The following is a 25,872-nucleotide window of genomic DNA, read 5'->3' on the forward strand; positions in this document are numbered from 1 at the left end:
TCCCAACTGGGCTGACAATTCAAGTTCAAGAAGGTAAAATCTGGAACTGGAGCAATAACACATGGGGAGGGTGCTTGCCTTGCAAGAGACCAACCTGGGTTTGCTCCTCAGCATCCCAGGGTGCAGAGTCATCCCTGAGTGCAGAACCAGGAGTAACCCCTCATCATCACCAGGTGTGGTACAAAAAAACAAAAGCAAAAAAGAAAAAGATAGGGCCCGGAGAGATAGCACAGCAGTGTTTGCCTTGCAAGCAGCTGATCCAGGACCAAAGGTGGTTGGTTCGAATCCCAGTGTCACATATGGTCCCCCGTGCCTGCCAGGAGCTATTTCTGAGCAGACAGCCAGGAGTAACCCCTGAGCACTGCCGGGTGTGACCCAAAAACCAAAATAAAAAAATAAAAAGGAGAAGAAGAAGAAAAAGATCAAATCTAGGGCACAATGCATGTATAGATTTTGGTTTTGTGGATTTTTATTTGTTTGTTTTGGTTTTGGGCCACCCCTAGTGGTGCTCAGGGATTACTCCTGGCACTGTGCTCAAGAATTACTATACAGAATTGACATACTGCCTCAGTTGGCCAAAAATATCTGTCAGGATAGGGGCTGGAGCAATAGTACAATGGGAGGGTATTTATCTTGCATGCATGATTCGATCCCCAGCATCCCATATGGTCCCCTGAGCCTGTCAGGAATGATGAGTGGTGCCTGAGTGAAGAGCCAGGAGTAAGCTCTGATTGGGTGCAGTGTTGGGTGCAGCACCCCCCAAAACAAAATCTGTGAGGAGACCCAGGTCTCAAGAAACACTCCAAAAATTGTTTTTAGAACCAGAATGATAGAACCCTACTCCTGGCAGGGTATTTGCCTTGCATGGCAGCTGGGCCAGGTTCCATCCCAGGTCCCCTGAGTGCAGAGCCAGGTATAACATTGGGTGTGACCCAAAAACAAACAAAAAAACTGTTATAAAGAAAATGTTTCTGGAGGCGGAGAGATAGCATGGAGGTGAGGTGTTTGCCTTGCATGCAGAAGGATGGTGGTTCGAATCCCGGCATCCCATATGGTCCCCCAAGCCTGCCAGGAGTGATTTCTGAGCATAGAGCCAGGAGTACCCCTGAGTGTAGCCAGGTGACCCAAAAACAAACAAACAAAAAAATGTTTATGTGGTATACCACCAGCTTAAGTGGTATATACCTAAGAAACTATTCTTTGGGGGAAATAATTCAGAAATTAGCTTCTCACAGAGAATGGCTGTGAAGAAGGAAGAGCAGACAGAGAGGTATAGCAAAAACGCCCCAAAGCAACCCTTATGAGACAAACAGTGCGTGTCTGGGCCTGCTCCACATGAAATCTAATTAATTGCCCATCATGAACATCTGAATCCAGCCCTGACCCTGCCTGGCTTTGTGAAGCTTTCCAGACTCTCCGCTGGTGTAAACAAGGTGTGCTTATGGCAGGCGGAGCTCACAGCCCCATAAGGTGATGGCCTACCTCTACTCCATGAACACCAACATTAATAAAGCTGCAACAGTGGTGATTACGAAGCAATGGATCCAGCCACTGCTGCCAAGTGAGAACTTCATTCTCCCTAACAAGCACCCTTCTTCCCCCCTCTTTTCCCTCCAGGCTAAGCAAGAGGCCTAAGACATATTATCAGGCAATTAACCTTGTGAGATCACTGTGTTCATTCATAAAACAGATGTGCTTTATTGGGGCTACTCTTCCAGATAGACTGAGCATATTTCTGTCAATGTTTATTTAAGGACCGAACACTTGATATTAATCATGCCCATATTGGATGTGTTTTCATTTGTTTGGGGGCCACACTCAGCCGAGCTCAGGGCTTACTCCTGGTCTGTGTCCAGGGATCACTACTGGCAGGCTTGGAGGACTGTGATTTGTTGCAAATCAAACCAGAACGGGTCGTGAATAAGGCAATTGCCTTAACCCTTGAACTATTTCTGCAGCCCCAGAACACAAATTTTAATAATAAGAGCACTGATGTTTAAGATCTACTTCCGATAAATGTCTGCCCAACCAAGGTAATGAATTAACTTAGGGTCTGAGAAGGTCCTGGTTAGGTTTAATTGAGTAAATAGCTTGAGGTCACCTGCAGTGCACATGGCTAGCCCAAGTTTGATCCCCGACATCTCATAAGGTCCCTGAGAACTTCTAGTAGTGATTTCTGAATGCAGAACCAAGAGTAAGCCCTGAGCACTGCTGGGTATGCCCCTCCCCAGAAATTTATCCACAGCACTAAATGTTCCTCCATGGAAAAAATAGGCAAAGAATTAAAGAAACAGATCATTGGATGGAACATCTGGTTTAAAGGCAAGAGAGCATTATCGATTCTTTTTTTTTTTATAATTTTTTATTATGAATTATGACAACAAAAGATGCAAAGAAAGAGGATAAGGTAAAGTTACAGTGGAAGGACAATCACCCATAACATAATTATCAGAAGAAGTCCCCTTGCTGATATCTTAACTTTGAATTTTCACCAAAGAAAGTTAAGATAAATAAAACAGAATCCATGTGCAATTACTTTTTCCCTCAAGTCCCCAGATTGTAGCACATTATAATATTTCTTAACAGCACACAAGGCAATCTAAAGCCATCAAACTTACGTAACTCCTTAAACATTAGAGGCATAGTATTTTTTACATTTCCATGTACATGCATATTAGCTTAAGTTAACCTCAAATTTTAAGTGGGTGTGTTTTAAGGATTAGAGTCAAAGGAGCACAGTAAAAACGGTGTTAGAGTGGCAATTGTTGTTTGCATAGGCCCACCAAAATATGAGAGGCATGGAAAGGAATAGCCTTGGCCTAAATACAAAGAGATCCTACCCCTGAAGTTTCCTGGCATAAGACCAGCTCTAGGCCTCAGGAAAGTTATCGTTCGCTCCAAGACATTGTCCGTAGCGCCAACACACTTATCACACAGTCTCTGTTGTTGGTCTCATGTTTCTGTATTAAAGATTCTGGAATCTGCATGTCCTACATTGAAGTCATGATGTGGAGTGCCTTTTCGTTTCACCTCACCATGAAAGGGGAATGCAGGAAGCCCTGTCCTGTAAGCAGGTTGTTGTTGTTAAGTCTTCTCAGTGTTAAGGGAAGTCTCTTTTGAGCAGGACGATGTCTGAGCAGTGGTAGGGTCTTCCGTGGTAGAGGATTGCTTCCAGGTGATGTTATAGACAAACCTCACCATAAAGGGGCAATACAGCAAGCCCTGTCCAGTAAACAGGTCATTGTTCTTGTTGTCTTCTCAGTGTTAAGGGATGTCTCTTTTGAGTAGATCGATGTCTGAGCAGCTGTAGGGTCGTCCCTGGTACAGGAATGCCTCCGGGTGATGTTATATACAACCTTGGATGTTTTGTAAATGTCTTCTGTAGATCAAGGGGTAAATGGAGAATGCCCATTCTTCTGAGGCCTGTGCCAGGTCTTTATGTCAATGTTCAGGGTGTAAGGTCTCATTGCACTACAAGATTTGTGAGTTCCCATTTCTATTAGAAAAGAACTTATTGGTATGTATAGTATTTTCCTATGTTATTGTGCCTACGCAAACAAGATATAAAGCCACGTGGTGCTATCAGATATATGGGGGCATAAGAACATTTCCAACAAGACCCATGACTTGGTTCAAACATATGTATTAAACTGAGGGATTCTTTCACACCAAATTCCATATTGAGCAGTTCATAAAGAGAAGATAAAAAACATGGGGGGGGATCATCACTGTATAAGAAAGTATTTAGCAAAAGTTATAGCCGTCAAAGAAAACACCCATAAAATGTTGAAAAGATATGTGTCCTTTTTATGCCTTTTAAAATAGTTGGGTGGGTGTTAACTCTAGGGCACCACTTTGGTCTGTGAATTAGGACTCAACAGTACTTAAGTTAGAAAGGGTAAAAAAGGAGTAATGATGATAGGAGTTAAAGAAGTTAAAGAGAAATATGAACTTATGAAGGGGTATCCAAAAGGGCAGAGTACAAAATGGACATTCTGCATACATAAAAACATAATTCAATGATAGTGAGTACTATTAATGTTTCTTGTGAGAGTACTATTAATGTTTCTTGATTTTGAAAATGTAGACTGGACAGAGATTACCAGTGCCAGCCAAACCTCCTCCTGCTAGACTCCCGGCTCCCAGGAAGGAGAGATCCTTCAAGAAGCTGGGAGAACAGAAGTTCAGAGCCCCACCCAGACCCTCCCTAAGGAGCCGCATGGATAGTGGGGGAAGGCCTAGGGTACCTTCAAACTCCACCAAGGGACCCAACTCACCGGCTTGCCCAGGGGTGTGGCCCGGGGAAGCCCTGGAGATCTGGAGCAAGGCAGCAGAGGGGTGCTGGGGTTACCCAAATCCCGCACCCCCCCCCTAGGCCTGGCCAAGCAGGCCTCCGGCATGGCGTGGGCCTGCCAAACCTCTTCCTGCTAGACTCCCGGCTCCCAGGAAGGAGAGATCCTTCAAGAAGCTGGGAGAACAGAAGTTCAGAGCCCCACCCAGACCCTCCCTAAGGAGCCGCATGGATAGTGGGGGAAGGCCTAGGGTACCTTCAAACTCCACCAAGGGACCCAACTCACCGGCTTGCCCAGGGGTGTGGCCCGGGGAAGCCCTGGAGATCTGGAGCAAGGCGGCAGAGGGGTGCTGGGGTTACCCAAATCCCGCACCCCCCCCCCCTAGGCCTGGCCAAGCAGGCCTCCGGCATGGCGTGGGCCTGCCAAACCTCTTCCTGCTAGACTCCCGGCTCCCAGGAAGGAGAGATCCTTCAAGAAGCTGGGAGAACAGAAGTTCAGAGCCCCACCCAGACCCTCCCTAAGGAGCCGCATGGATAGTGGGGGAAGGCCTAGGGTACCTTCAAACTCCATCAAGGGACCCAACTCACCGGCTTGCCCAGGGGTGTGGTCCGGGAAGCCCTGGAGATCTGGAGCAAGGCGGCAGAGGGGTGCTGGGGTTACCCAAATCCCGCACACCTCCCTAGGCCTGGCCAAGCAGGCCTCCGGCATGGCGTGGGCCTGCCAAACCTCTTCCTGCTAGACTCCCGGCTCCCAGGAAGTATCGATTCTTCTCATGTTAAAGTGAGGATCAAGAATCAGAAAATGATGAAATGCTATATTGACTGGTAAAGATAGAAAGGGGATTTGTTGTGTTATCTTCTTTAAATGGAGACCTTCCAGGGGTCTTCAAACTACAGCCCGCGGGCCACATATTGTATTTATTCCCATTTTGTTTCTTCACTTCTAAATAAGATATATGCACCAATAGTAATAAGGATGAAATGGACATTAAGAAAACAACCCCATTCACAATAGTGCCACACAAACTCAAATATCTTGGAATCAACTTGACTAAATATGTGAAGGACCTATACAAAGAAAACTATAAAACTCTGCTCCAAGAAATAAGAGAGGACACACGGAAATAGAAACGCATACCCTGCTCATGGATTGGCAGGATTAACATCATCAAAATGGCAATACTCCCCAAGGCATTATACAGATTTAATGCCATCCCTCTAAAGATACCCATGACATTCTTCAAAGAAGTGGATCAGACACTTTTGAAATTCATTTGGAACAATAAACACCCTCAAATAGCTAAAGCAATCATTGGGAAAAAGAATATGGGAGGAATTACTTTCCCCAACTTTAAACTGTACTACAAAGCAACAGTTATCAAAACAGCATGGTATTGGAATAAGGATAGGTCCTCAGATCAGTGGAATAGGCTTGAATACTCAGAAAATGTTCCCCAGACATACAAACACCTAATTTTTGATAAAGGAGCAGGAAATCCTAAATGGAGCAGGGAAAGCCTCTTCAACAAGTGGTGTTGGCACAATTGGATAGCCACTTGCAAAAAATTGAACTTAGACCCCCAGCTAACATCATGTACGAAGGTAAAATCCAAATGGATTAAAGACCTCGATATCAGCCCCAAAACCATAAGATATATAGAACAGCACATAGGCAAAACACTCCAGGACATTACAGGCATCTTCAAGGAGGAAACTACACTCTCCAAGCAAGTAAAAGCAGAGATTAACAGATGGGAATATATTAAGCTGAGAAGCTTCTGCACCTCAAAGGAAATAGTGCCCAGGATACAAGAGCCACCCACTGAGTGGGAGAAACTATTCACCCAATACCCATCAGATAAGGGGCTAATCTCCAAAATATACAAGGCACTGACAGAACTTTACAAGAAAAAAACATCTAACCCCATCAAAAAATGGGGAGAAGAAATGAACAGACACTTTGACAAAGAAGAAATACAGATGGCCAAAAGACACATGAAAAAATGTTCCACATCACTAATCATCAGGGAGATGCAAATCAAAACAACGATGAGATACCACCTCACACCCCAGAGAATGGCACACATCACAAAGAATGAGAATAAACAGTGTTGGCGGGGATGTGGAGAGAAAGGAACTCTTATCCACTGCTGGTGGGAATGCCGTCTAGTTCAACCTTTATGGAAAGCGATATGGAGATTCCTCCAAAAACTGGAAATCGAGCTCCCATACGATCCAGCTATACCACTCCTAGGAATATACCCTAGGAACACAAAAATACAATACAAAAACCCCTTCCTTACACCTATATTCATCGCAGCACTATTTACCATAGCAAGACTCTGGAAACAACCAAGATGCCCTTCAACAGACGAATGGCTAAAGAAACTGTGGTACATATACACAATGGAATATTATGCAGCTGTCAGGAGAGATGAAGTCATGAAATTTTCCTATACATGGATGTACACGGAATCTATTATGCTGAGTGAAATAAGTCAGAGAGAAAGAGAAAAACGCAGAATGGTCTCACTCATCTATGGGTTTTAAGAAAAATGAAAGACACCCTTGTAATAATAATTTTCAGACACAAAAGAGAAAAGAGCTGGAAGTTCCAGCTCACCTCAGGAAGCTCACCACAAAGAGTGATGAGTTTAGTTAGGGAAATAACTACATTTTGAACTGTCCTAATAATGAGAATGTATGAGGAAAATGGAGAGCCTGTCTAGAGTACAGGCGGGGGTCGGGTGGGGCGAAGGGAGACTTGGGACATTGGTGATGGGAATGTTGCACTGGTGATGGGTGGAGTTCTTTACATGACTGAAACCCAAACACAATCATGTATGTAATTAAGGTGTTTAAATAAATTTAAAATAAATAAATAAATAAATAAGATATATGCAGTGTGCATAGAAATTTGTTCATAATTTTTGTTCTTACTATAATCTGGCCCTCCAACAGTCTGAAGGACAGGAAACTGGCCCCCTGTTTAAAAAGTTTGAGGACCCCTGCACTATAGTTCCTCAAATATTTTCTTCACCCCATAGAGGTGCTCAGACATCACTGGTTTTCTATACTGTTTTCTAGTAAGTTCATATGGAGTCATAAGCCGTGAACAATGTGACTGGAGAGATAGTGCAGCATGGAGGGCTCTTGCCTTGCAAATACTACATTTGTTTCCCCCATCCCTATTAGGAGTGATCCTTAAGTTCAGAGCCAGGAGTAAGCCCTGATTATAGTCAGGTGTGAACCCAAAATAGAAGACAAATTTTAAGTTGTGGACAATCTTAAGGAAAGAGAAAACATTTTAATTCAATTGCAATTTCAAAAGGCAAGTGGGTTCAATGGGTAAAGATTGGAAGCCAACTTTGATTTATTCTGAACACCACTTCCAATCCATCCACACTTTTTAAAGAAAAAACCTGAGGGAGATTTGGGACATTGGTGATGGGAATGTTGCACTGGTGATGGGTGGTGTTCTTTACATGACTGAAACCCAAACACAATCATGTATATAATCAAGGTGTTTAAATAAAATATATTTTAAAAAGAAAAAAAAGAAATAACCTGAGTCTCAATACATCTGGCTGGGAAAACATCATACATACTTGGAGTACAGTCTGAAATCATTCATGTAGTCACTTACAAGAAAAATACCTAATTGAAAACAGGTATAATCTAATTTATCAGAAAATACAGATATTACTAATGTTTGACCATAAATAGAGAGCAGAATGCAACAAAATCTACTGCAAGATTTGATTTTTTTTCCTATTGCCTGCATTTTTTAAAAATCCTCTAATAATAACAATAAAAGTATTGCAATTGGAATATGGCTTCTAGTACAATAAGAAACTTAAACTTGAACTGGAAATAATAGGAGAGCCTTTGAATTGGGTGCATTTGAAGTTATAAAACCATTTCAGGCATCTAGGGAATATAAAATATAAAATTATTCTCTGATGTTTATAGCAGTTCATTTTTATAGCTTTTGGATTTAATGGTCTCAAACTCTTGTGCTTTATAAAAGCTGAAACTAATATTTAAAAGAGTTCTTATGCCTTTTAAATACCTAACCAGAATGACTCTGGCTCAACTTTATTTTTACATAAGCCCCTATATTTCTGAAGACGATTTCTGTTCAAAAATCCTGTGCCCTGCATAATAAATCAACACTAAAAGTAAGTTCATATGTCTCTTTGCCCTCTGGAATGAAAGGTAAATACTGCTTCAACTCATGCAACAAGCAGATACAAACATATATTAAAATTGCAAGAATCTCTTTTTTTTTTTTTGGTTTTGGGTCACACCCGGCCGCCCTCAGGGGTTACTCCTGGCTCTACACTCAGAAATCGCCCCTGGCAGGCACAGGGTTTATGTTGGGACAGTCACTGGAAATTTTTTTCTCCTTGGTCTCTATTTCCAAAACCACGCAGGGGCTAGTGCCCCCACATGTACAATATATATATTGATAGTATTATATGCATATAGTTTATATATGCATAATATCCATCTTGTATTGTGACCTTGATACTGCCCTACAAAGCTCATTTCTAATCTTTTACTGCCTCAGTCCCAACCATTATTTTCCCCCATTTATCCATATAGGTGCAGCTCATGACATGAAGCTCACTACATAGAGTGATGAGTGCAGTTAGAGCAACAACTACACTAAAAACTATCATAACAATGTGAATGAATGAGGGAAATAGAAAGCCTGTCTCGAGTACAGGTGTAGATGGGGTGGGGAGGAGGGAGATCTGGGAAATTGGTGGTGGTAATCTTGCACTGGTGAAGGGGGGTGTTCTTTACATGACTGTAATCATACAACTACAATCATATTTGTAATCACAGTGTTTAAATAAAGATAATTTTTTAAAAAAAATGCTGGGACTCAAACCATCGTCTTCTGCATGAAAGGCAAACAAACGCCTTACCTCCATGCTATCTCTCCAGCCCCAAAATGCAAGAATCTTAAATAGAAAGAGAAAGTTCCATTTTGTGCATTTTCAAGAACAGAAATCAAAATGGTTGTATTTAGAAGGACATTTTAAAGAATTTTATTATTGAGGTAACATTGGTTTACAAGAGCATCAATATTTAGTTTGGGGAGCTTCCATGTTTGCAGCTAATGGTCCCTGTCAAAGTGGCGAGTGCCCCTTCCACAGCCCACAGACCCTGAACGAGAATAAGTGACCTTAGCTCTGTGCTTAAGATCTCATGGGTCTGGTGTTGGAGCAATAGGACAATGGGTGAGGTGCTTTACTTGCATGTGGCCAACATGGGTTCAATTTCTAGGATCCCATATGGTCCCTCAAGCCTGCCAGGAGTGATTCATAGCACAGAGCCAGGAGTAAGCCCTGAGTATTGCTCATATGGCTCCCACAATACAAACAAATAACAACAACAACAAATTAACCTACAAGGGTTCAAGGGTTTCTTTTCATTGAATACTATCTATTCCTTTGCTTGATTTCTTTAGCTCCCACATAAAAGTGAGCTAACCAGGTTATGTTTTTCTTCTGACTTTCTAGTTCCACGTATATTCTCATAAAAGGCAAGATTTCATTTCTGCTTAAAGCTGAATGATAACCATTGGGGTACACAGTCCACAGTCTCTTCTCACACTTACCTTCTGTTGGGCAATTTCAGATCGTAACTACCATATATAGCACTGCAGAACATATGGATGCAGATCGATTTCCCACTGAGTTTTTTTGTGTCTGTTTTCTTTGGACAGAAATGTAGGGGCTAAATTGCTGGGCCACATGGGAGTGTAAATTTTTTTTCCTGCAAAATCTACCAATCTTTTTCATCAAGAATGGACCCGGGGCCGGGCGGTGGCGCTAGAGGTAAGGTGCCTGCCTTGCCTGCACTAGCCTTGGACAGACCTCGGTTCAATCCCCCGGTGTCCCATATGGTTCCCCCAAGCCAGGAGGGACTTCTGAACGCATAGCCAGGAATAGCCCCTGAGCGTCACCGGGTGTGGCCCAAAAACAAAACAAAACAAAACAAAACAAAAGAATGGACCCATATACAGTCTCCAAACAGTCAATAGGGGATTTTTTTCTTCATAGCCCTGGGTGCTTTGGATATAAGTAATTTTACTAATGTGAGGTAACATATCATTGTTTTCACCATTTCCCTGATCGTCAGTGATGTTTTATTTTGGGGGAGAAGGAGAGTGAACGAGGTTTCACTCATGATGGGCACCATAAAAGGTGCCAGGGTTTGAACCTGGGTGGGCTATGTGCAAGGCAAGAGCCCCACCCATTGTGCTATTGCTCCAGTAGCAGTAACAATTTTTGGCTGGAGCAATAGAATAGCAGGTTGAGTGTTTGCTTGCATGTAGCCTACCAGGTTCAATATCCAGCAAGTTGCATGGTCCCTTGAGCCTGCCAGGAGAGATCCCTGAATGGAGAGCCAGGAGTCAGTTCTGAGTGCTGCAGATGTGGGTCAAATATAACAATAACAACAGCAATAACAAAGAACATGCTTTGTTGTTGTTGTTTTCTGGCCTGCTGGCTGTCTCTACAGCAGTTTTGGAGCAGTGTCTATCTTCTCCCCTTTTTTTGGTAGGGCAGTTAGTTTTTTGGTTGGGTTTGGGAGTGACTTCATACATCTTTTGCTCTTTGTCAGAAATGTAAGGTGTGAGTGTTTCCTCCCATTCTTTGAGATTGGTGTGTGTTTGGGGGGGTGATTGGGCCATACCTGGCAGTGCTCAGGACTTACTTCTGATTCTTTATTCAGGGGTCACACCTGGTGGTGCTTCAGGGGCCATGTGTGGTATCTGGGATCAAACCTGGATCAGCAAAATGCACGGCAAATGCCTTCCCCGTTGTACTATTGCTCTGGCCTTATTGCAAGTTCTTGTTTGTTAGTTTTTCTCACACTGAAGATGCTTTGAAGCTGGAGATTTTCCTGTTGATTTCACTTGTATTTTATCTCCCTTACAAATCCCACAACCCTCCACAGAAACTGTTATCAAGGAACATCTGCCATTTTGCTTCTCTGTATTTAAAGGCTTTGGTCCAACTCTCAAGCCTATAACCCCTTATGAGGTTCTCACTGTGGAACATCAAAGTTCACTCTTTTGAACTTGGCTCTTCACATCAAATGCTGGAAGAAAGAGCCAGAGAGATAGAACAAAAGGTAAGACACCTGCCTAGCATGTGATCTGTTAGATTATACCTTGAATTATTTCATGTGTGACCCTGATTCATATTTGTTCACCCAGGATTGTGTGGGGTGATTTTACAGTGGTCAACCTGGGTTTGATCCCTGACATCCCATAGGGCCCCCAAGCCCGGACAGAAGTGATATCTGAGTGCAGAGCCCTAAGCACTGTCAAATGTGGTCCCAAATCAAACCAAGCAATCAAAAAACTCAAATATTGATGGATGGGCATTTTTCCATGGAATTCTTTTCTTGAACATTATATTTAATGGAACAAATCCCATCGAGATGAATTTACCCAGAATATCCTTGTTGTGGTGAGTGACAGGAAATCAAAATGGTCAAGAGAATGTATAACCAGTCAGGAATCTGCATAGTTGGTCTTCCTTACAAAATCTCAAATACATTGGCAGGAAGGAACAATATTGTGCAAGAGACAGAGTCAATTCTAATACCTCCATGGGAGATGGATTGATTTAAGACCCAGGAAAAATGGCGGAAAGAGGAAGTTCAGGGGCTAGAGACAGAAACCCATATGGTCCCGCAAGCCCTGCCAGATGTGTTCCCAAAACAAATCCAAAGATACATCAATTCATAGTCCCACCTATTCATTTACATAGATATCAACTATATACAATAGGTGAGGGGGTACCTAGTATTTTGTACTTGTGGGTGCAAAGAAAAAGCTCAGACTAACCTCAGGGTTTTTTGTAAGAGTAGCAAACCAACCCTTAGTTGAGGGAGGACTAAAGTACTATTCAAGTTACCCTTTTTCTAGCTAACATGTTCAGTCATATATATGTTCATGGGCACCAACATATACATGCTCACAAAGCTATGCTATGAGAACTGTCAGATTGGCAGATTGTGTAAAGAAGCCAGAAGAGGAGTTTTACACCAGGAACTTCACTGGGATCCCATTGCTTCTCCAGAGAAGCTTCTAGTTCTCTGCTGCTAAGCAAAATATTAGGCTTAAGTATCTAAGCATCTTACTTAAAAAACAGAGTATGGGCCAGAGTATATGAACCTGAGCTAATTCAATCTGCAAAAGAATTGCTCCTTTCCTAAGTGGGTAAAGGCCTCTTTTCAAAAGTGTTTAAAGCCTTTGAATAAATAAGGAAGAATGATAAGTTCCATTCAGCACCCTCTGCTACTAAAATAAATCTGGATCAGGCTGAAGAAGCAGCTCCAAGGTAAGACTAGTACCTTGTTGCAGAGGCTTCAAGTTCAATCCCCAGCACTGCATAGTCACTTATGCATTACCAGTTGTGGCCCTAGCATTCCTCTGCACCTCTGGAACAAAGAACTCCCACATAGGTCTAAACATGGAACCTTGATATCCTCCATTCCCACACAATTATACTGTTTAGGACAAACCCTCCATATACAAACATAACACACACAAACAAAGGTATAATTCATGACTTTTAAAAGTAGAAACTGGGGCCGGTGAGGTGGTGCTAGAGGTAAAGTGTCTGCCTTGCAAGCGCTAGCCAAGGAAGGACCTCGGTTCGATCCCCCCCCCCCCCCGCGTCCCATATGGTTCCTCCAAGCCAGGGGCAATTTCTGAGCACTTAGCCAGGAATAACCCCTGAGCATCAAACGGGTGTGGCCAAAAAAAAAAAAAAAACAAAAAAAAAAAAGTAGAAACTTTTGCTTCCTCGTGCCCTTTTACAGGAAGAAAAACTAAACATAAGATGACCTGATTGATTGATACTTGACACAGAAAAATCCAAAGAGATCCACTCACAGGACATAACTCGTGAAAATGAGCAAGCTCTTTCCCAGGAATAACTGTCGACTGAGTTTAAGAACTCAATGTTAGTTGAGAATCGGTTTTGGGTGAAGAACTTATTTCTTGAGGGGAAAAAAATACTTGCATGAAGCTGTGAAGGCAATTATCCACATGCGGGAAAAGAAACAGAAGGAAAACTTATTCTGAAATCCAAATCCTATGGGAAAGGGTTTAGTCACTGCCACTGAAATATCATTTACGTGCTAGGTCCTGTGCTAAGAAATTTATAGATTTTAGGGGCCGGAGAGATAGCATGGAGGTAAGGCGTTTGCCTTTCATGCAGAAGGTCATCGGTTCGAATCCCGGCGTCCCATATGGTCCCCCGTGCCTGCCAGGAGCAATTTCTGAGCATGGAGCCAGGAGGAACCCCTGAGCACTGCCGGGTGTGACCCAAAAACCACAAAAAAAAAAAAAAAAAAAAAAGAAATTTATAGATTTTAAAGCATTTCACCTTTTGACTACAGCCACTTAAGATCCCTCTTAAATAGTAAATTGCTGGGTTTTATTTAACAGTTATTAGAATCAAATCCAGGAGTCCATATATGCAAAGCCAAGTCCTGTAATGCTGAGCCTTATTCCTAGTGCCTAAATAGACAACATTTGTAAAATGACTTATAATGCTAGTGAATAGAGATAAAAAGTTCTGAAAAATGACACAGAACTATAATCACATGCTCTCAGCCACTGGAATATTCTAACGCAGAGTGGAGTTCTTTGCGTGACCATTTGTATTATTCCTCACAAGAAAATTTTTGATCCCCTAAATAGGTTAAAAAAAGAAAAAGGGAAGGGAAGGGAAGAGAAAGGAAGAGAAGGGGAGGGAAAGGAAAAAGAGCAGAGGGAGGGAAAGATAAAGAGAAAGGAAGGTAGAGGGAGGGAGAGGAGGGGACTTAAGAGGAGGGAAAAGGGAAGTGAAAGAAAGGGAAGAAAGGGGAAGAAGAAAGAAGGGATGGGAAGGAAAGGGAAGAGATGGGCAGGGAAGGAAAGGAAAGAGACAGGCAGGGAAGGAGAGGATAGGAGAGGAGAGGGGAGGAGAGGGGACGGGAGGAGGGGAGGGAAGGGGAGGAGGGGAGGGGAGGAGGGGAGGGAAGAAGAGGAGGGGAGGGGAGAGGAAGAGGGGAGGGGAGGGGAGGGGAGGGGAGGGGAGGGGAGGAGGAGAAGGGAGGGAAGGGGAGGAGGGGAGGGAAAGAGAAATCACAATTGGAAGTACTGTGTGCATGTTTATTTGGAAGGTCAGGCAGCACATGGTCCCCCAAACACCTGACCCCCAAGCAGAGAGCAGGAAGGAGGAAAGGTTGGGGGAGAAAGGGAGGAAGAAATAAGAAGGGGAAGGAAGAAAACTCAATTTTGAGCTTGGGTGGCTCAGAGACTGCAGAAACCCACTGACATTGATGTTTAAGTGCTTTGACATGTTTCTGAAATCTTCAATGTGCAACTTGGCTCATAAGAACACACAGGATGTAATTCACTAGACTGCTGTGTGCAGTGATATGGGCTCTAGAAAGAGGAAGTGACTGAGACGCATGAAACCACTTACCAGCATCAACCTCTCTAAACCCACCTCCCAACAGCAACATTCTATCAGAAAAAGAGAACACCTTGCAGTGTATCAGTCCCACTTCCTGTCCTTAACCAGAGACACAGGACCAAACAGAAGTCAACTTAAGGGTGCCCCACCACACCCCACTTTCAGAACCTGGAAGGCTAGTTTCCCTTAATCACTCATGTGCCCCCAGATTCCTTGGTGACTGAAATCCACACTGGTTTGTACATTCTGTAATTTGACTCAGTGGTACATTACAGGCATATATCATGGACTCTGGGTCATACAGACTGCAGTAAAGGTATGTGTGTGTTTATGTGTGTGTATGAATGCGTGTGCGTGCACACTCTGAGGCTGGCTGGTTGGATTTCTTTTTTTTTTTTTTTTTTTTTTGGTTTTTGGGCCACACCCGGTGACGCTCAGGGGTTACTCCTGGCTATGCGCTCAGAAGTCGCTCCTGGCTTGGGGGACCATATGGGACGCCGGGAGATCGAACCGCGGTCCGTCCAAGGCTAGCGCAAGCAAGGCAGGCACCTTACCTCGAGCGCCACCGCCCGGCCCTGGCTGGTTGGATTTCATCATGCATTGACTGGTTTGGCAGTGCCAGGGATCAAACCCAGAGCCTCACACAGAGGGGGCAAGAGCTCCCCTGCTGAGCAACATCCTGGCCCCAATTTTCAAGTCAATTTCAAATGATCTCATGTCTTTTCCGTTATTTTCAAACCATGTAATAGCAGACCCCAAGACTAGAAGCTGGAGGCAGTATGTCACCCTAGAGAGCTTTATTCAAGGAAAAGGGAATTGGAAGCTCTTCTCAGACCAGTTACTTATCCCAGAGTTTCCACAAGGCATAAAAATACAAAATAATGTTGACTTGAAGTTGTCAGAGAAGCCATAATAAAGAAATTCTTCTAGAGACAGCACCATTTCCACATGGTACAGTTTTCATACCTGGCACTTAGCACCTAAGTTTTAGGAACGTTAATTTCAGAAATTCTTCCCAAAGTCCCACTAAGTTCCAGCAAGGATTCCCCATTTCTGTCCCAAGCTGAAGTTTGCTTGAATATCAACAATAATATAAGTGAATGCTCAGCATTTGCCAAATACTGTGGAGCTCCCTTTCAATCAAACTTTATTAGTTTGCACAACTAAATTACCACTCCACTGGAAACAATGGTTCAAATCAGGAATTGAGAGATGGGACGGAAAGAAAGGAACTGAGGACTAAGGAGGAGAAAATCAGGCTCCTCAGAAGACCAAGCAGGCAACTGGACAAAGGACTAAAAACAGTTGGTATGTGATAAAAATCAACCAAGTTCCACCAAATCCAAAGCCAATGACAACAGAATCGATACCCAATCTACAACAAGCTAGACACACAGGAAACCACTTACACTAGCAGCCTGGGGGGTAAGGGAGGGGGATATGGGATGCATGCTGGGAACGAGGGTGGAGGGAGGACAACTTCGGTTGGTGAGAATTCCCCTGATTCAATGGCAATGTGTACCTAAAATATTACTCTGAAAAATTTGTTATCCACTTTGGTCAAAATAAAAATTATTATTATAAGAAAATCAACCAAGTTCCAATACAATTCAGAAAGCCTTTTGAGCCAGAGAGCACAGGGTTTGCATATGGAAGACCAAAATTCCAACCTAGCACTGCAGAAAAGTGACCTCTGAGCACTAAGCCAGGAGCAGCCCTAGAGCACCTTCAAGAATGACCAAAAGAACAAAAGCCCCTAGGCTCACAGTCTACTAGGATACTGGGTGCAAATACTTTTTTTTTTTTTTTTTTTTGGTTTTTGGGCCATACCCGGCGGTGCTCAGGGGTTACTCCTGGCTGTCTGCTCAGAAATAGCTCCTGGCAGGCACGGGGGACCATATGGGACACCGGGATTTGAACCAACCACCTTAGGTCCTGGATCGGCTGCTTGCAAGGCAAACGCAGCTGTGCTATCTCTCCGGGCCCGCAAATACTTTTTCTATCTAATCCCCACACATTATAACCAATGGAAGATACAGTAGCATGAATGTGACCTAAAAATAGAGATTTTTCCATTGAGTTGAAGTCAAAAGATGTAGTTATAAAGTCAACATGCAGGACTTGAGCAGTGCAGTGATAAGAGCTCAAGTCGGGGTGTTGGCACCAAAGAAGGTACACTGCAGGTTTATTTGCAAACCACACACGTTTGAATTAATTAAGGTGGCCCAGGGACAAGCAGAGAAAAAGAACCAGAAAAACAAAGAAGAGCAAGTTCAAAAGCAATGGCAAAAGCAGTGATGGGCCCCTCTGAATGGTTCTAGCAATGCCCAGTGGGAAGAGTTGAGGATGCAAAGTAGGAATGTCCTCACTTGCCCTGTCTTACAAGTCTTCTCCCCTGAAGTTGAGTCTGAGCCAGGAAAGAACCTCATACAGGAAATGCACAATAGAGCAAGGAGCATTCTGAAAGAACTGGGTGGTAGATGTGGAGGGTCAGGGAAATACTGGAGATGGGAAGCGGGAGTGCAAAGGACTTCCAGGTGTCCAACAGGATTCAGCAGATTTTCAGACTGGTCCAGGGTTATGATGCTCTTTCGCCATGAATTGAAATAACAAAGGAGGATGAGATTCAAGATTTCTTACGTTAAAATGCAACTACCTCCGTCATCTAGAAAATCATGGAAAATGCTCAACTGCAACATACACTTGAAGATTTCTACAAAGACAAAATACGCTACTTATTTTAAGCAATCAGGCTTCAAAAAATTGAGGAAATGCTCTCACATTTCAGTAAGCCCTTAGATTTGAATAGCAGGCAAGCTCACTCGTTTTGGATTCCTGCACTACCACAGAATGGCTGCAAATGGACTGCAAATGTTGTATTCTGAATGGTTGGCCAACAGAGCTACTGCACAATGAGAACAATCCCAATTTTTTCATCCATTCCAGAACACAGAAGTTCAGTGGGATAAAAGATTCAAAAGATCTAAATATCTGGCCATTATTAATTATACCTAGCAAAAATTAAGTCTTTTGATACAATATTTTTAATAATATCTTTACTTAAGTGATACAGCATTTTTATTTTCAAGCTCTATGTTAAAGTTTTTTATTGTTAAATAACTGGGAGAAAATAACACCAGTTGTTGTTTTATCTGTACATAATTCTAGTCTTTTGTCCTTTTTTTCTCACTTTTGTCTGCCTGCAAGTGTACATATGTGTATGTGTGTGCAAACACACAGTACTGAAATTGTAATCACACTATACAGGCAGCTCTATACCCTCCTTATTTGAACAAAAATTTGGGACTCTTTGGTATGAACTCAATAGCTAGGAGACATCTGGAAATACAAAAACCATGGCATAAAAATTCGTGGATTCACAATTTAAAATTCACTCAACCGGGCTATGAAGTGCTCAAATGAGGAGACCGAGTTAATGCAGCTCATGAACTACCAGTATCCTGCCTTCTGGGAGAAGAGGCTCGATGCCAAATGAGAGATTCTTCACCCAAAACTCCCACAGAATGAGTTTCTTGCAGTCAGTTCATCACAGGCTGGCAAAACTTAGCACTTGGGGTGTCTAGACCACAGAAGCACTAAAGGGAAATGAATCAAGGATTGGGAAAGCATTACACATGCCTCTAGGTTGTTTTGTATCCCAAGGCCTTCCTTTGGTCAATGGGACATTGTCATTAGCAGACTACACCTTTCTCATTTCCCAGCCATAATTAATTTTTATGGTAATTAGACACAATCTGGTCAAACTTCTGGAGCTAACATCTAATGAAGTCAGCACCTCTGACTTTTAAAGCAATTAAAAAATACAGCTTTATGATTCAGTAAGAAAGCAAACAACTTGGCCTGAGCATGAGCAAGAAAGGAGTTTGGCAAGAAAAGTGACCACAATGCTTCTCTCAGCAAACAGAGGGCCTAGAAATGAAATTACAGGCTCATTATCTAAGACGTTAAGCCCATAAAATATTTTGGAACATATGAAAAAAATCAATGACAAACATTAATCCACTGGAGATTTAATGTACAGATTTCATTGTATGGTTTTTCATTGGCAAATAAATTCCTAGTAGACAATAGTTGCAATGTTTGGTTTCTAACTTTGTCCAGTAATTAATCAAGTATTAATCACAGACTTTATAATGAACAACTGGGGCAAGAGAGGTAGTAAAGCAGAGAAGGTGCTTGCCTTGCACGTGGCCAGCTAGGGTTAAATCCCTGGTGTTCCACGGGGACCCCAAGCATCACCAAGAGTGATTCCTGAATACAGAGCCAGGAGTAACCACTAAACATTGCCAGGAGTGACCCCCCCCCCAAAATAAAAAACAGCTAACAAATAAGAGTCATCAAAAGAAGCCATCAATAAAACATTAATGAAGTTAACTCTCAGGAATTGTCATAACCAAGTCGAGCTCAGGATTTAGAGCATAACCCTGGAGACTAAATGATGACATCGTCAGCAAATTTCCATAAAGACAGGAATGATTATAGTTAAGTATCACCAGAAATATGTCACCAGAAAGAGTCCAAATTACAGTGACTATTAGTCATACAAGTGCTTTGAACTAGAGTCAAGGAAATATCCAAAATGAGAAATGGTAATAACTCCAGTAATTATTTTCATGTGGATCCTTAGAGTTTAGCCTTCATCCCTTATATTCAATAGCTGTCACATTTCTAAAGAAAAATCCAAAAACTCTGATGAAAGTCTTTTTTGGGGGGAGGGGGCAGGGGGTCACAACCAATGGCACTCAGGGTTACTCTTGACTCTGCACTCAAAAACCACTTCTGCAGGCATGGGGGATCATATGGGATGCCAGGATTCGAACCATGGTCCATCCTGGATCGGCTGCTTGCAAGACGAATGCCCTACCGCTGTGCTCTCTCTCCAGTCCCTGAAAGTCTTTTGATCTATTCAAAGATAATAATAATAAGACCATATAATCCACCAGAGTTAAAAAAAAAAAGCAAAGTGAAAAAAAAAGGAGTGCAAAAAAAAGAGTAAAAAGAAATAAAAAGCACCAATTATTGATGAAGATGTGAAAAGGCTGGAAAATTTTTTTTCTTTTTTTTTTCTTTTTTTTGTTTTTTTTTTTTTGTTTTTTTTTTTTTGTTTTTGGGTCACACCCAACAGCTCTCAGGGGTTACTCCTGGCTCTGAGCTCAGAAATCACTCCTGGCAGGCTTGGGGGATCATATGCTGGGATTTGAACCACTGACCTTCTGGATGCTAGGCAAACACCTTACCTTCATGCTATCTCTCTGGCCCCCCTGGCTGAAAAAAATTTTAAGGAAGGACTATAACTTTGCCTCAACTCTAGAAGACAGCTTGGTAGCATTTACTGAAGGCACATTTATCATCTATGATCCTGTATTCCTGCTCCAACTACTTTACCTATAGCAATGGATATTTACCGTACAACAAAAATCATGTGTTTGAATGGCAAGAGTAGCACTATTGGGGCCAAAGAGATAGCACAGTGGTAGGGAGTTTGCCTTGCATGCAGCCAACCCAGGACAGATGGTGGTTTGCATCCCGGCATCTCATATGGTCCCCCGAGCCTGCCAGAAGTGATTTCTGAGCACAGAGCCAGGAGTAACCCCTGAGCACCACCGAGTGTGATCCCAAAACATAACAACAACAACAACAACAACAAAAAGAGTAGCATTATTTGCATTATATCGAAACTGGAAATCACCCAGTTCCACTTCTACAATGGAATGGATAAAGAGATTATGGTATATCTATGGCACAGAGATTCGGGGGGAAAGGACCTACAACTATTGGCAACATTTTGACAAAAATAACTAATGTCATGAAATTTTCCTATATATGTAGGTACATGAAATCTATTATGCTGAGTAAAGTAAGTCAGAGGGAGAGAGATAGACATAGAATAGTCTCAGTCATCTATGGGTTTTAAAAAAAATTAGACATTACTGTAATAAGGCCCAAAGGGCTGGATGGGCCGGAAGGACTGGCTCACAATTTGGAGCTCACCACAAAGAGTGGTGAACGCTATTAGAGAAATAATTACACTAACAACTAGCATGATAATGTTAAAGAATGAGAGAAGTAGAATGCCTGTCTCGAATACAGGCAGGGGCGAGGGAGGAGGCAGAGCACTGGTGGTGGGAATGTTGCACTGGTGAAGGGAAGTATTCTGTTTATGACTGAAACCCAACTACAAACATGCTTGAAATCATGGTGCTTAAATATTTATATATTAAAAAAAATTCTCAACCTCGTTCAAATATTAAAGAATTATGTGAATAGGCAGAGGGAAAAAAAAGATATTCCACTCAATGGAATGTCCCAGACTATTTCATTCCTAGAAAGGATTAGCATGCCCAATCAAACTCTACTCTTTGGGGTCAGGATAATGGTAATAATCCTGTGACAAAGGTGGTTTTAAAATATTCTCTTGGGTTCTGGATATTTTATCAGTCATGTTAGCTATATAGGGCATGCTGAGTTCATGAAAACATAAATCTCTGTTTATATTCACTATAATTCATAAATATGCATTTATTATGTATATATAATACTTGGAAAGTTTCTCATTTTCAAAACATAAATACATTAGAAAAATAACAGAGGCCAGAGCAATAACACAGTGGATAGGGTGCTTGCCTTGCATGCAGCTGACCCGGGTTTGATTCCCAGAATCCCATATGGTCTCCCAAGCTGCCACGAGTGATTCCTGAGTGCAGAGCCACTATAAAATTTCACTAATTAAATTCAAGAAGCTCAAGTGTGTACCAGGAATTTAAGGTATTCCCAAAAATAGATGAGGTGTTGGGATTAAGAAGTTTATGATAGTGAAATTGGTAATAATGCCAACAACATATTGCTCAGGAAACCATTTGAAAGTTTAAAGCAATAATACATCTGTTAACTCTTTAAAAGCTCAACTCTACAGTGAAAGTTGCAATTCTTTCATGCAGCACAAAGGAAATCTCCTCTTAGGAGAGATGAGAAACTTGTCAATACAGACAGTGCTAACATTAAGACCAATAGTGCCTGCATGGCAGGACCCTAATGAGAACTTCCTGTACTGAGTGGGATCAACAACCGCGCTCACAAGTGGGAAAGACAGGGACTAAAGGATGAGGGGGAGAGGGTAAAGTTATGGCAGGCGAAAGCATCAATAAGCCCTATAGGCAGAAAGGAGACTCATTGAAGTAGGAAATGGAGAATGAGAAAGAGAGAGGGAGGGAGGGAGGGAGGGAGGGAGAGAGAGAGAGAGACAGAGACAGAGAGACAGAGAGAGAGAGAGAGAGAGAGAGAGAGAGAGAGAGAGAGAGAGAGAGAGAGAGAGAGAGAGAGAGAGAGAGAGAGAGAGAGCTGGAAGCCAAAGATAGACCAGATTCAAAAGGGCTTGAAATTCCAACCTGAACCATTTGGATGTCACTCAACTGGCAGGGCGAGAGAGGGAGGTTCGAACAGGAGCCAGATGTGATGGAAATGATATGTGAAGCTGCTTATCTTTCTGGACTGGACGGGGAAACTAGAAGCAGGAATTTTTGCTGTCAGGCAAAGGCAAAGCAGTGGGCTAGAGTCCAAGAAGCAGAAAGAAAGTACCAGGCAAGTCATTCCACAAGGTGTCTCTGTGAAGCTTTTCCTAAACAAAACTTCAGAGATGAGACAGGAAAGAAAATTTAAAAAAAAAACAAAAACAAAAAAAAAAAAAAACCCTTTAGGATTTGGGTTATTGTAGAAAGCCCTTAAGATAGGCTGTCTTAAAGTGTACTTGGAGGAAGATATAAATGAAGAGATTTCAAGTAGGAAATAAATGTCTCCAACCTTTTAAAGCGATTCCTTCTAACTCATTAAAATGCAACTTTCCTTATCCATCCTCCTTGTTTCAAATGCACTTTCTGTTTCTTCTTTTTCTCCATCTACAGTTCTTTTTCCAACAGAATACTCAGAGCTCAAGGTCTCAAGTATTCATAATTGTATTTTTAATAAGAAGGTGGAGAATATTGAGTAAAGTGCTTTGCTCCACAAAACAGGGGTTCAAAGGGTGTGGTTTTAATAATAGTTTATCTGTCAAAGATGAATTATCAGTGTTTAGTTAGACAGACTGCAGTCATGTTAGAAATACCGAAGCACCCTTTTTCATTTAAAAAAGGGTAGACTTCCAAGGGACAGATTTTTGTAGTATGATCCCAAGGCTGTAAAAGAGACTGAAATAGAATGTGGTCTCTTAATTGCATGATATGGAATAATGCACCCAGGCCATAATGCATGGTTTTGCCAGCACAGCAAAAAAAAAAAAGACAACTTGAATCCATTTGAGGGTGTTCTGGCCATGCGTGGGGGTGCTCGGGGCGATATTCCTGGCTCTTTGCTCAGAAGCCGACCCTGGTGGTGCTCAAGAGACCTATGTGGTACGAGGATTGGAGCCAGGACAACAGCCAAAGCAAGTGCCTTATCTCTTGAACTCTATCTCTAGCCCCTAGAATAAATTTTCTTTAAAGAACTTTTGTTTTGTGTTTGAGTCACACCCAGTGAGCTTTACGGTTACTGCTGGCTCTGCACTCAGGATTTACTCCTGGTAGTGTTCAGGGAACTAGATGGGGTCCTGAGAATTGAACCCAGGTTGGCCACATGCAAGAAAAACATCCTATCAACTCCATCACTCAACAATAAAAGATTAATAATGTATAGCTTACAGTCTCAAATCACTAGACATACAAAGAAATAAGTGGGAGTGGAGAGTGGGGAGGAGATGGCCCATAAGGCCAGAGTAATATTACAGCAGGGAGTATTTTTGCCTTGCACACTGCTGACCTGGGTTCCATATCTGGCACCCCATATGGTCCTCTAATCCCACTAGAACTGATCCTGAGTATAGAGCCAGGAGCAAGCCTTGAGCACCATTAGGTATGTAGCCCAAAGGCAAATAAATACAAAACAATCCCTAAGGAGTTCCCCAAAACAAATCAAGAAATGACTGAAAGAAATAAAAAGTACTCTGGTTTCACTGACCAGATTAAACTCCTGGACGGCACCCTCAGGGTAAACTGGCAGGATAAACTAGGTAGCTGGGTAACCATAGTTCATAGTCAAAGGGACAATTGGTCCACCTAAGCATCAAACTAGAGAAAGAAGCACTGGAACCAAGATAGTCTCTTCTGTTGCATTTGGATGTAAAGGCACTCATTTTAAAGTATGAATTCAGGGGACTGGAGGATAATACAGTGTTTAAAAGTGGGTAAAGTTCCATTCCCAAGCACTATGTAGGGTCTCTGGAGCCCAATCGGGAGAGATCCTTGAGTACCACTAGTTGTGGCCCCAAACCAAATAAATAAATTAATTAAAAAATAAGCTCAGATGGGGCCAGAGAGATAGCACAGGGGTAGGGCATTTGCCTTGCACACAGCTGATCCAAGATGGACGGTGGTTCAAATCCCGGCATCCGATATACTCCCCCATGCCTACCAGGAAGGATTTCTGAGCTCAGAGCCAAAAGTAACCCCTGAATGCCACCAGGTGTGACCCAAACCCTCCCCCTCAAAAAAGTAAGCTCAGAGCTCTCCACTTCGTCTTTCTTATGCACTTAGGTAAACCCAAAGAAGACCCACATTTCCTTCAGCCCTTTCCAATGCCCCACAACTGTCAGGCACACTTCAGTTCCCAATTGCAGAGAAAACACAGTCTCACCTTCTTTGCAAGGTGAGTAGAAAAATACAAATGGAGGGCAACAAGGAATAGAGTAAATGAAAGAAAAGCCTGGTGAAGTCCTCATCATTCACAAGCTCACTGGTTGTAAATGTGCAGCCTAAACTGCAGAAAGGGGTTTGTGTCACTCCACACCTCAGCGAGGTATTTGGATTTCTTACTTTCCCATGCCAGTGAAAGGGAGTAGACCCAAGCAGAAATCCATGCAGCCACCTCCAAATCTAAAGGTTCTTTGTTGCCTGGGTCTTAATATTTCCACAGATTGGGTAAAGATTATCACTTCATTTTTTTAGGACTTTGTTCATGTCCTTAAATAGTCAACTCTCTCCTTTTCCACTGGAAATGGCTTGATAGACAAATGAAGGTTTTCTTTCTCTTAAGCATTCCCATTCAGAGAGAAGTGATAGCTGCATGGTCTTTCTCCATATTTCTATGGAACAGGAGGCTTTCCTTTAGCTGGTACACCCCCCCCCCCCCACTTTTCTAAGACATCCCATAATAATGCTTCTAGAGCCTAGGTAGTCCACAGTAGATGGGAGGGTTTTCCCAAACCAGTTGACAAGGGGGTTAGATTTGCTACTTTGATAGATCAATTATGACTTTATTTTGATAAACTCCAAACCTTTGTAAAAAGTACTCTATTATTAACACAAGACTTAATGCTTTCATCTTATTCTGCTAGAGCTAACTTTACACATCAGAGTAGCTCGAGGCTCTGAGGGTTTGGGATGGGGAGAGGCCATATGCTCCACAAACCAGCAAGTAGGTGTGACATTCTGCTGTAACCTACAACTAAAAAGAATTCTAAATTTATGCCAAGTATTTGTCAATCAACCAAACACTAAAGAAACTGAGACAACAGACTGGCAGGCAGGGTCTATCTTTGTGACTCAGAAGACGCCATTTCACTCCAGGTCCAGAAACGGCCACAAACCGTTGGTCAATCAATTTGCGTCGAGATGTCAAATTTGTTCAAATCAAAGGCACACATCTTCTTTAATAAATGAAAGCAAGAAGTTTGGTAGAGTCTAATAAATCACATTGTCAAGTTTTTCTGGATACTAGGGTTTAAAAAATGCGAGTTTAAGGGTCTCAGGACACATTGTGTTCTAGCCTAACTCTGGGATTCTCTGATTTATCTTAAACCACCACCCACTTTGTACTGGAAATCTCTGCACTGTTCTCAATCACAAAGACTACAAGAAATGTGCTTTCTGGAGGTAGTGCGTTTGCCTTGCATGCAGAAGGACGGTGGTTCGAATCCCAGATCCCGTGTGTGCCCTGAGCCTGCCAGGGGCGATTTCTGAGCGTAGAGCCAGGAGTAAACCCTGAGCACTGATCGCTGCTCGGTATGACCCAGAAAACAAAAAGAAAAAAAAAAAA

The 25,872-nt window shown here is 42.4% G+C and overlaps 1 protein-coding gene across 1 annotated transcript in view; it reads right to left on the reverse strand.

Moving 5' to 3' along the window:
- HMCN1 (hemicentin 1) overlaps window positions 1-25,872 on the reverse strand; it is a 414,107-nt gene that overhangs the window by 285,207 nt on the left and 103,028 nt on the right.

Source organism: Suncus etruscus, chromosome 7, assembly GCF_024139225.1.
Source record: "Suncus etruscus isolate mSunEtr1 chromosome 7, mSunEtr1.pri.cur, whole genome shotgun sequence".
Lineage (NCBI taxonomy): Eukaryota > Metazoa > Chordata > Mammalia > Eulipotyphla > Soricidae > Suncus > Suncus etruscus.